We start from the raw sequence: 12,598 nt of genomic DNA, 5'->3' as shown, positions 1-12,598 counted from the left end.
AAGTTGAAATCACCTAACAGAAGCCAGTTTTCTTCCTCTGGGATTGTGAGATTATACATCCAGTCAACAAAGTCATCCCTGTCTCTACCAGAACATGCACCATACATAGACACAAGAGTCCAAGATTCCCCATTATGTGCAGATGTGAATTTAATAACAATAGCAAACTTTTTGGTTTCAACTAATGTGCCAGAAAACATTGCAGAGTTCCATAGAACCACAATACCACCAGATGCACCCATTGAGGGGCAAAAAGCAAAAGTATCAAATCTTTTCGGAGCGAATGATCTGATAGCACGATTATCAATGTGTTGCATTTTAGTTTCCTCGAGGCATACCACAGAGCATTGGCTTTCATCAATTTTCTGTCTCACAGCACGCTGACGATCCTCAGAGTTAAGACCACGCACGTTCCAGCAAAGAACACGCAAGTTTCTACTGCTAATATGATTACTATCCATATATAAACATATAAGCAGAAGAAAGGTCTATGTAGCCACATAGTGTGCTACACCACAGGTCCCACAAAAGCAAGTGCAGATCATAGTTTACAATTCTTGAAAACAAATTAAAACGCCTAAGATAACTAGCAAATTTGAGGGCTTGCCACACCCAATCCCGAGCATATGATTTAAACATTAGGAGCTGATGAGGAAGGCTGCACCACCGGATCTGCCATAAGCATTTCCACAGATATCTTCTCTGAAGCAATCTCCAATTCTGCACCCATCTGCTGGAGCACCTTGATAGGAGTTTTAGGTGGGATTTGGCTAGCTTGTGGATCATCCTCCATGTCATTTGCAGGAGCATCTGCGTGAAGTGGTTCACCCAAAGGTCTGGACCTGGGCCTCTTCTTTCTGGGCTGCACCATCGGCAATTCCTGCAGAACTGGTTTAAAACCATCCCTCAAAATAGAGCCGCGCGTGCATCGACGCACACTAGTGTCCACCACAGGTACTGTAGCTTTCTTCTTTCTGGTGTTCTTGCGGATCTGCTGTGCCGAGAAAGAGAATTTCTCATCAGAAGTGGGCTGAGAGGGAAGCACATGAACATCTTATGGTTCAGTAAACAGAGCCCGAGCCACTGGTCTAATGGAACAATCAGTAGGTTTATCCATTCTGAACAAAACTTCCTGCGAGATTTGAAGTGGTATTGGGAAATCCAAGTCAAAAGCATCATGCCAAGATCTTTTAAGAGACATGTGCAGTCCCCTGGGATTTGGAAATATGACTCCCACGGAGAGAAGCTGATCAAAGGCCCGCTTCCAAACCATGTCAGGTGGCAAAGGTGGACCAAAAGGTAGCACAGGCAGTGGGAACTCCAGAGATGGGGCAGGTCCAACAGGGGGAACATAAGGAACAATGGCCAAATCATTGTTAACAAGCTCAACTACCTCCTCCAATTGCACGTTAATAACAGGTTGCACAACATCCATGGGCACTTCCACACTGGCAGCACTGACATTACCAATGAATTCAGACTCGAACACCGCAGAGTTGTCAAGTACCATTGAATTTTGTTCCTGCACTGGAGACATCTGATGCTGCTGTAAATCATCATGCTGGGGCAACACATCCTCATCACCCCAAACCGCATGACCCCAGCCATGATCTGGTGGTGGCGGTGGAGCAATCGGGTTGTCATTCCAACCGAGTGCTGGGAAAGGTGGTAGAGCAAAATTGTTCTGATCTGGGACAAACTCTCTAGGAAACGGGTGCGGGTTTCCACTAAAAGGCATTGAATCTTCATCTTGTGGCATCTGCGCTACCCAGTTGGCACCTAAGATATATAATGGTGCAGTCCAAGATACTCTAGCCCCACCCCAAGCAGCATATTCAGAGAAAACGACATCTCTAGGAACCAAAATATCTTCAGGGAAAGATGCAAACACAATGGTGCAAACCAAATAAGGATCATCGCTGACCCAATGTCGAAAAGTGCCAAAAGTATTGACTGCTGCATGAATATTCTGCATAGTACGGAGATCCAAAGGTATTCCTAAAAACATGAGGCATCCATCACGAAAACCTTGTGCCCCACGGAAACCAACTCCTTCATCATGCTTGAAAAAACGGGCAAATCTATCATTACCCAGCGGCTGAGGTGGTTGCTGCATGAGCATGAATCTAACAGCTGCATCACGAACTTCAAACAATCCCACTCCACAAACCCAGGGCTGAGCAGACCTAACCATGTGACCTCTTTGCTCCAGAAAATCCACAACGGCTTCTCTAGCTTGACCAATCTGATCTGGAGGGGGTATTGGCATTACCTCAGGAACCATGAAAGCTTCGTGACGATGCACGATCGGGCCCGGCGACGTGACGAAGGTCCGAGGTAGGCGAGCTTCACCACCGTCGATGATGTGGTGCCCCGCAGGCACATAGCGCATCGGGTCGAGCTCGAAAACTGCCATCGGAGGCGGAGAAGAGCTTGGCAAGGGAGGAGTTTGCGGTGGCGTGGAGGATGGTGTCTTGGGCTAAACTGGACTCTACAAAAGCTGGTTCAGAACTCGAGGCGTCCGTCTGGGGAACTAACACCGTATCAATTAACCTGGTAGATGAGACCGTAATATCTGGGATTTTTGGTTTCCAGAACCACCCCTGCTCTCTGGCCATCCAATTGCAATCTTTCCTAGAGTGACCATCCTTAGACCAAGCCAGACACACCTGTGTGGACGTGCATTTGGCAGCAAAGTGGCCCCGCTTGAAGGAACGCTGACGCGTAAGCACTTGGTCCACCATGTCATTGACCATTGCTTCGAAATCATTAGAAATATCCTGGTCGTCATGCATAACTGGGCCACTAGCCATATGTGGCTCGACCTGGGCCGCGCCCAAATGGACCATAGAGGACCCCGACCGGTCCAACAAATTCGAAGGAGTAACAATCCCGCCCGAAACTTCCGCATGGGATTGGCTGGACGTGTGATCCAATCTATGATCATGCACAATGGTATTGATCGACCCAAAAGTGATCGGCGGCGAACTGATCGTCCATTGCAAATCCGGCGGAGGGGATGGATGAATGATGACACGTTCATGAGCAGGCAAATCATAGCCCGCATCTAAAATCGTATCAATGCAGTTTTGAGTGGCAGCATATCTATAGCCCCTACAAGCATCATAATTTTGAAAAGTTGCCAAAGACAACTTCTTTCTAGCAGTAGTGGCAGCACGAAAATATTACTTGATTGGGGGTTTATGCATAGCAATCATACCCAAAGCTGCCCGCCTCTTAGAGGGACTAACTAAAACCCATTCAGCATCACACTCCTTTTTCCAAATATGAAATTCATGAACCCAATTGGGACCTCCTCGTCCCCACAGATTAAAATAACACTTGAATTGCGGGCAAGTAAAAGATCTTAAATCGGTGATGAAGAATCCAACCTGCTTGCAGGGGACATTGAAAGAGAAGACCTTGTCCTTGATCTGAGAAACCCAAAGATCCATAGCAGATCCACCAATAGCTGCCTCCAAGGCCGCCGCCACAGAAAATTCATCCAGACGAAAATCGTGCCTACTGAAAGACACTACCAAAATGAATGATCACATGCCATCCATGGGGTGCACCGTGAGACCAGTAGATCTAAAAACCTCATCAGCAAAAGCCAAACCCTTGGAGAAGTCCAAGCCAAGGGTGGATCCCCCACTAGATCCCATGAGATGGCTATGGAAAGGGAGATCAGGAGACGCCAGAGAGATTGATTGGAGGGAAAGCAAAATTTAGTGGTAGGTGGTGGAGATCGCCGGGGAGCCATGGTGGCCGCCGTGGGGTGGTGGGTGGGGAGCCATTGAATCCGAAATATGTTTTTGTTTCCAGGAATTTCCAAATTCAGATTCTATACCAATTCTTGTTTCTAGTATATCTTTTAATTCTATAGATCCGATTTAGTTGATTCTTTTTCCTATGGTTTCATAAGAATCCCCTCTATCCAGAGAACCAAACAAAATATATTTTTGAAAGTTTTAAAATTCGATTTTGAACAAATATGAATTCAAACTTCGTTTGGCTATAACTTGAGTTTTGGTAACTCCGTTTTGAGTGATTCTTTTTGCAAATAGAAGCACACGATGTCTACTTTCTGTTAAAACCAAAACCCTATATTTTTTATGCTGTTAAAATTTCGTGCTGTACAAAAGTTTTATTTGGTTGTTTTTGGAGTTTTCCGAAGTCTTTTCTTTGGTTTCTTTTTGATTCTTTGCTTGTGTGTTTATGTATGTTATTGCTTGCTTACGCTAGATTGTCCAGAGTGCGAAGCTTTATACTATGAATCCCTACTGTTTAATGAACATCAGCAAGGCAAGTTCACGCTTTGATCATACTTTTCTATGCCCAATTTTTACTATGCATTAGTTTCACCCTTACAAATTTGCATGAGTAGGATTGGGAATTACGGGATTGCTATGTAGTTCACGAGGTAGCAACCTATGACTTTGATCACCCCGGGAATATTCATTATGCTTATGTACTTCTTAGCCATGCTCGTAGACGGGGATTGATATGTGTGATTCATGAATGATGAGAGAGATATAAATAATTTTGGGTCAACTTAAGGTGGCAACATTAACACACATCTGGTTGGAATGGTCGGGGCACCTGGAGAATCCAGTGCTTGCCCTAGGGGATCCCGGAGGACCCGTGTGATCACCCTATGGAATGCCACCCAGGCTCAAAGGGATCATACGATATTTCATGCCTAGAAACTTACATGTGCAGCCACAAGCCATTATGGGCTCTGGCATAGTTGAGTAAGTTTGTGTGATCCTTTTCGGGTAGGCTAGTAGATGTAGGGGAAAGTAGGTGTACCGGCCTATCTAGGGTTAAGGGGAACACATTCAGAAAGACTATGTCTCGATCTTTCGATAATGGAGGTGGTCTTGTCTTGTGGGGAAAAGTGTGCAACCCTCTGCAGAGTGTATAAACTAATCATGATTAGCCGTGTCCCCGGTTATGTACAAATTTGAGTATCTAGAAGTGAATTATTGGTTGACCTCATCACTTTATTTAATTAATGAATTGGGTTATTAAGAACTTGGGAATTTTGGGATTGAGTTGGAGGAACCTTCTCAATAATGACATAAACTTGGTAGTAAAATAAAAATTTATTCCTTTGTTGTAGGAAAAAATAACTTTATGCAAAACTAACCTTAGAGCCTCCACGAGCCAAATTTGTGTGTAGAGATAGTCTTTTTCATTATTATTCTATAGTGTGACTTTGCCAGCATATTCCATGTGCTGACCTACACGACTGCAACGTCTCAAGTTATAGAGTTTTCTGACGAAGATTAAGGTGCGATAGGTCGTTGTTCTGCACTCAATTTTTGAGGTGGAGTTGGATGGACTCATTTATCTTAGAAGCTTCCCCAGTTATTTTTTAGATGGCCTTCAGCCATATTTATGTAATAAATACTCTTTTGAGAACATCGATGTAATAAAGTGTGTGATTGAACTCTGTTATAATTCCTCGAGTACTGTGTGTGTCAGCATACCGATCCAGGGATGACACTTAAGCACAGAGACTTCGATTCATTGGTATCGGATCGCTACTTTTCCATAGTTGAATGGTCTGATATCAGCATCATCAGTATTAGGCCTGAAACATTCAGTTGCCATTGCATAAAAGAATTTGGTGTTTTCCTCCCCACCTTAATAGATCTGAAGGTGCATCTTTGCTTCCAATAAATGAATTGCAGCCTAAGTACCTCTTGTAGATGCAATCTCACAATTCTTCAAAAGTTGGACTCAAGCAGAGTTAAAGGTCTCTGTTCCTGTAGGGAATCAAGACACATTATCACCTTATTTCAATCAGCAATCAAAGATTTAACCTTGAACACAATCTCCATGATCCAAGTGCCCTTCTCGAAGAAGTTGGTTCATTGCATCATCTTGGTCATGATATCTTTGCTTTTGAGAACTTCGTACAACACGATGAAGGCATAAAGGAACTATACAGGAATCGATATTCTCGAAGATCGAGCAACTCACGATCAACTCATGGAATGAGACATAATAACATCTCTCGAGCCGAGACACAAATCACACATCAGGAATGATGGAAAGGAGCAGATGATGAAGATTCAATTTGGTAGGCAACAATTCCATGCTGAAGAAGATGGCGAATGTGCGTCAAAATAGCAAGGAGATATATTGCCCTTTATACTGTGACGAGACATCTTAGGAGAGGTGACTCATAGAAATATTTCCTAAGTCAGGCAAAAAGAATTACTTTTGATATAGGGATCATTGAAACTCTTATACCAGACTGAGGAAAATGCACACATGATCATTTGAATGAATCCGACTGAATGGCATACTCAGCTTAGAATGGAAACTATGGTTATAGAACAATTGGAAAACGGAAGGCACATTCCAATTGTTATTGAGGATATAACCTAGTGACTGAGCATGCTTTCAAGATCTTGAGCATTTCCATATTCATTAGGGTTTTACTAACATCTATGCCAAGATCTTGGCAACACTTCATACTACCGTGATGAATAGTGAATGGAGGATGAAAATACAAAGGAAGCAACACTTTCTCATATTTCACCTTAGTTGTGCCAAGGAAAATAAATCTAGATGATTGACCGAGGGAGATTTAGCACCCCGCTTCTAATGTTCTCCTCGATGTACCAGTGCAACCAATTAAAGGTAATTTGGTATCTAGAACATCAAGTAAAGGTCAAACTTTGGAAACACAAAATCCATAAGGAATAGCTTCCAGAATAAGTCTTACAAAATCCTCATGGAGAAGATGGTCAAATTTCTCAATCAAGATACTACAATAATAGATCTTCCGGATAGGTGTGTCGGCCAAAACATCAACCTTGCCGGAACCTACATCATAGACCATGGGAAATTCCAAGCGTCATACCTACCTGAGATTCAGATCTGGTTGGTAATAGGATATTCCAGACTTGGCGTGTCTGGAAAAGAAAGTTTGTAATGCAAATCGACGAGATGATGTTGCAAGACTCTAGGGAGATGAACTACGAAAGCAAGCTCCAAAATATGAGCTGGTTCACAAGACACATGTGAACACACTGTCCAAGACAACATAATCACATAGAAGTCTTACAAAAAAACACAAACCGAGTTTTGGTTGGGAACCATCATCGAGGATATTGAAGTCCTTGATTAAGCCCGGGTTAGCTCTTAAGAAGGAACTTTTTCGTTGAACAAATCAATCAGTGGCTTGGTGTGCTAGGGAATACGTATGGGATGGGGGTAATTAATCTACCAAACCACATATACTTCACACATGCAAGACTGACTTGAGATGATCCCAAAGGAGGTAAAAACCAGCTATCTCGAATCCACGACTATTGCACCAAATGCACGTGAATCAGAGGAAGTCACTTCTTTCATCCAAACATATGCTTCATGAACTAGCACAAAGAAAATGATTTCAAAAGTTTCCAACACTAGCTTAATGTTCATCACACTCATGGAGAAGATAAGGATGTTGCCGATGGGCTAAATCACAGTTCATCAATTTCCATGAAGATGGAATTCCACAATTATGTGAACAAGGTGATAGCATTGGTCAGACCAAAAGAATATAATGGTGTATGCTTGAGGGATCAACCACGAGTAAGACAACATTACGAAAATCGTTGGTACTGACTTTGATTTGACGATAGCCCATACTCAAATTAAAGATTGGATAAGATAATAGGTCCAACAACTGATCACGAAGGTCAACCAATGAAGATATCCTCTTTCTTCAACACACACACACGTCACAAAGATATCACTTCAGAATGAACTAAGTTAGATGGAGCTATTATCTTCCAACTCTCCAAGTTGTTGTTTAGCTTAACCAACTAGCTCAGGGGTATCCAACACAGATTCTTAGAGAAGGGGTGGTTTATACTTAAACCAACTTGATCACAAACTCAACATAACGGTCAGGGGACGACTTGATGATACCTCCGAGAAGATGTTCGGAAAATCACGGACCACCGATATGTTATAAAGCTCGAGAAAATCTTGCTTTCGAGGCAAGATGATGTGATCAAATAAGCAAGGGATTGGCAAATTCCTAACCCCATCGATCAAAGTGTGCACCAGGAAAAATGGACTAGGTAGCACGATCAATCTTAGAATGGTGATTCAATAATCAACACTCTAATAAGGAAATTACTGTCCATTAAATACCAAGCAACGGGGTTGCCAGGAGTATTGATTTCACACATCACGGTTCACTTGTTGGCATTCCGGTTACAACCAACACAGAGACCAATAAATGAATAATGATGGCGAGAAGTATCACTATACCAAGAATTCATAAGAGATTGTGCAACTCTCATGACAATCCTGACATAAAGTGGCTAATGCTCTATGGTAGAACAGAACAAAAGTTGGATTGGCATTTGATCTGCGGAATATAACTACTTTGACCCAATCCAAGAAATGGATGAGGTACTGGAGTTTGTTTCTCCTAGTCATTCTGAAATAGAATGGCTTGACGAGCCACAAGAATAATAGGCATCGATGAACACGGGTGCACACATACTCTTGACTATCAATTGATAGATGAAGGTCGGAATACAATTAGAGAAGGACAACTCAAAGGAACACATGATTTTCTGAGTTGTGGATGCATAGATTAGCATGCCAAACAAGTTCAACATATTTCTTCTAGATAACCCATGTAGAAAGGTAGGATTGGCAGTGTCACAGATATAGAATGGAGAACTCATCAGGAGCACTCTTGTTGTGATCTTTTGGTTCAAAAGAACTTGTACCGAGGATGGTTCATGGTATTGGAAGAACGGAATACCACGAACCTTGAAGACTATTACAAACATTACTAATATACTAAAGGAACAAGGAAACACTATCAATACTAAGTAGGTAGAGTCAATCTTGGGTTCAAGAACCCATAAATAGAATACCTACTAAATAAATAACATCATGCAACACTTTCAAGAATGGCGGCCAGAATCATCACATTGGGAGCAAAAAACATGGTTAGAATACTAGGTGGTTCTCTAAGATATCCTAGTTTCCTGATAGTTTCAGCATATATGTCGAGGCAACGGAGTACCTCAACACACCGATTAGTGTGGTTAATCTGGCCCAAAAGGACATTGGGAACAGAGAAGGAAGATTTGCAAATACATTAGACTATTTAAAAACCTTGGATAACTCAGACAGCATAACGGCTTTACGGGCATACAACATGAAACAACCTGTAAGACAATTGACAACACACCAACTAAATCCTACTGAAACACCAATCCGAGAAGACAACACCTTTCCTATAAGTCTTCAACATAGTAACTTGTCATCCTGATAGATAGATGAGGAAACCTAGTTTCTTAACCTTGTAGAAAAGAAGAGGGTGACTTAGAATCAGAATGACAGAGGATAAGGAGTAAAAAGAGCCTTACGTTCCCTTCCAAAATAAATTCCCTTATATAACTAAAGCATTTCTAGACTCAACTTCGAGCAGTTTGGCGTGGTAATCCTACAGGCAGTCAAGCTCTAATACCAAAGCTGTCGTGACCCAACACATAACAATACACATCATACGTACGCACAACATGCAAGTATGTGTTGGTACAACATGGCATCACAACATAACTCTACCACTCAAGTATTTATTTAAGAGGCTTTGAAGAGCCATACATAACATGATATTACAAACATGGGTCTCATGACCCAGCATACAAAGTCATACAAGCAACAAGAGGAAGCATAGACCTGTCTGAGTACAGATAGCTGAAAAGAAAGAAGGCTAAAAAGCCTGTCTATCTACAAAACCCTCCATAGGAATAAGACATCTATCTAGGATTCACAAGTGTCGCGGGAAACCACGGCTACCTATGGGACAAGAGTCCCTTGCTGGTTCAGTGGGGGAATGGCACGTTGTACAAAGAGCAGAGGAGTGCGAGACAGCACAACAGAGATCACACATGCAGTTTTACCCAGGTTCGGGCCGCCGTGAGGCGTAAAAACCCTACTCCTGCTTTGGTAGATTGATGGTGGAAAGATGGTGGTATGCGCAATACGCTTGCCCATCAGGGTTGCCTTGGGGCAGAACGGCTACACGTGTATGAATATGTGAGGGGGTGGATTCGCCAACTAAGGGTCCAACCCTTTCTACGGTTGCCTTGGGCCTCCTTTTATAGACAAAGGGGTCACCACAGTGGCAAAGCAGTCATTATACACTGATAAGATAGCAAATAGTGCTATCATACCTAACTCTGCAGGCTGACAGAGCACATTAAATGCGCCACTCAACATCACATCGTAGCTTCTGTTTTGCCAGCTTCACATCTGCTCGCTCGACACGTCGCATGACGGGTTTCGCCTGTAGGCATTTCTTGTAGAAAGTGGCGACCATGTGGTAAATGGCTGCCACTCAGCCACTTTGCGGCTTGACACCGCACCCATCGACGACGTGCGTCGTGGTGAGGTGGTGTGGTGAGGTGGTTCTGTCCTCGCGAGTCCCGGCAGGCCCTGCCAGGGCGTCTTGGAGGTTTTCTTCCGGGGGTAACCCCGTCCTCGCCAGGCTTGCGTGCCCGGCAAGGGAGGCTTCTCTCTTGGCAGTATCTTACTTCTTCTGTCTTAGTCTTGGTCCTCCTAGGCTGCACGTTGGTTCCTGATACGTCTCCAACGTATCTATAATTTATGAAGTATTCATGATGTTATTTTATCATTCTTGGATGTTTTACAATCATTTTATAGCAACTTTATATCATTTTTTGCGACTAACCTATTGACCCAGTGCCCAGTGCCAGTTGCTGTTTTTTGCTTGTTTTTTATCGCAGGAAATCTATATCAAACGGAGTCCAAACAACGAAACTTGCTGGAGATTTTTTATGGACCAGAACACCCAAGATGGGCCAGAGCAGCACCTGGGGGGTGTCCCCAGGGGGGCACAATCCACCAGGGCGCGCCTGGGGGCCCAAGCGCACCCAGGTGGGTTGTGCCCACCTCGGTGGCCTCCCGCACCCCCTCTTTACCCTATGAATTCAAAAATATTCCAAAACCGTTCGGGGTTAACCTAGATCAGAAGTTCCGCCACCGCAGGCCTCTATAACCACCGAAAACCAATCTAGACCCTTTCCAGCACCTTGCCGGAGGGGGAATCATCTTCGGTGGCCATCTTCATCACCCCGTCTGCCACCACGATGAGGAGGGAGTAGTCCACCCTAGGGGCTGAGGGTTTGTACCAGTAGCTATGTGTTTAATCTCTCTCTCTCTCTCGTGTTCTTGAGATGTCACGATCTTGATGTATCGCGGGCTTTGTTAATATAGTCGGATCATATGGTGTTTTCCCCTCTCTATCTTGTTGTGATGAATTGAGTTTTTCCCTTTGAGATTTTGTTGTTATCGGATTGAATACTTTCATGGATTTGAGAACACTTGATATATGTCTTGCAACTGAATACTCATGGTGACAATGGGGTATCGTATTGATTCACTTGATATATGTTTTGGCACTCAACTCGCGGATTCCCGAGGTGACATTGGGGTAATCTATGCATAGGGGTTGATGCACGTCCTTGTCTTTGTTTCTCCGATAGAAATCTTGGGGCACTCTTTGAAGTTCTTTGTGTTGGATTGAGTATTATGAATATGAATTTGCTTTGGTGTTATTTCAGTACGAACTCTAGGATAGATCGAACGAAAAGAATAGCTTTGTGTTATTTTAGTACGAACTCTTGAATAGATCGAATGGAAAGAATAGCTTTGAGGTGGTTTCGTACCCTACAAACAATTTATTCTTATGTTCTCCGCTAGATAGGAACTTTGGAGTGATTCTTCATTGCATGTTGAGGGATGGTTATATGATCCAATTATATTAGCATTGTTGAGAGATTGCACTAGCGAAAGTACGGACCCTAGGCCTTGTTTTCAAGCATTGCAATACCGTTTTTGTGCCTGTTTACTATTTGTTACCTTGCAATTTTTATTTATTCAGATTATAAAAATATATTTCTACCATCAATATTACACTTTTATCACCGTCTCTTCGCCGAACTAGTGCACCTATACAATTTGCCATTCTATTGGGTGTGTTGGGGACACAAGAGATTTCTTGTATTTGGTTGCAGGTTATTTTGAGAGAGACCATCTTCATCGTACACCTCTCACGGATTGATAAACCTTAGGTCATCCACTTGAGGGAAAATTGCTACTGTGCTACAAAACTCTGCTCTTGAAGGCCCAACACGTGTCTACAAGAATAAAGTTGCGTAGTAGACATCAGTTCCTTGAAGACCTGATCTCTTGTGCTTTGGCTTAACCTTGGTGCTGTAATCTTGTTCCCGTGTCTGTTCACAGTCTGGCAATGGACCCAGGGTTTGTTGCACCGACAGAAGCCCCCGGGCCTATCCTGAACGCATTGCCGAGCATTGTTGGGGTAGGCCCTAATAAGTGCACAGGCAAGGGCGTGGAAGTGGCTGGCCCCTTTAGATCATCTTTGCTTCTTCCTTAATCTTGAGCCCGGGCCACTTTCCTATTTTCCCGCGCGTCCTGCGCAACGTAACTAAAAAACTCAGATCGTGGCCTGTGGGTTGCCGACGCTCTACGATCACGGGGCGGAAACTGCCATCCCACTTGCTTCCCGCTTCAA

This window comes from Aegilops tauschii, chromosome 6 (assembly GCF_002575655.3).
Source record: "Aegilops tauschii subsp. strangulata cultivar AL8/78 chromosome 6, Aet v6.0, whole genome shotgun sequence".
Lineage (NCBI taxonomy): Eukaryota > Viridiplantae > Streptophyta > Magnoliopsida > Poales > Poaceae > Aegilops > Aegilops tauschii.
The sequence above is the reverse complement of the archived record's forward strand: the minus strand, read 5'-3'. Positions refer to the sequence as shown.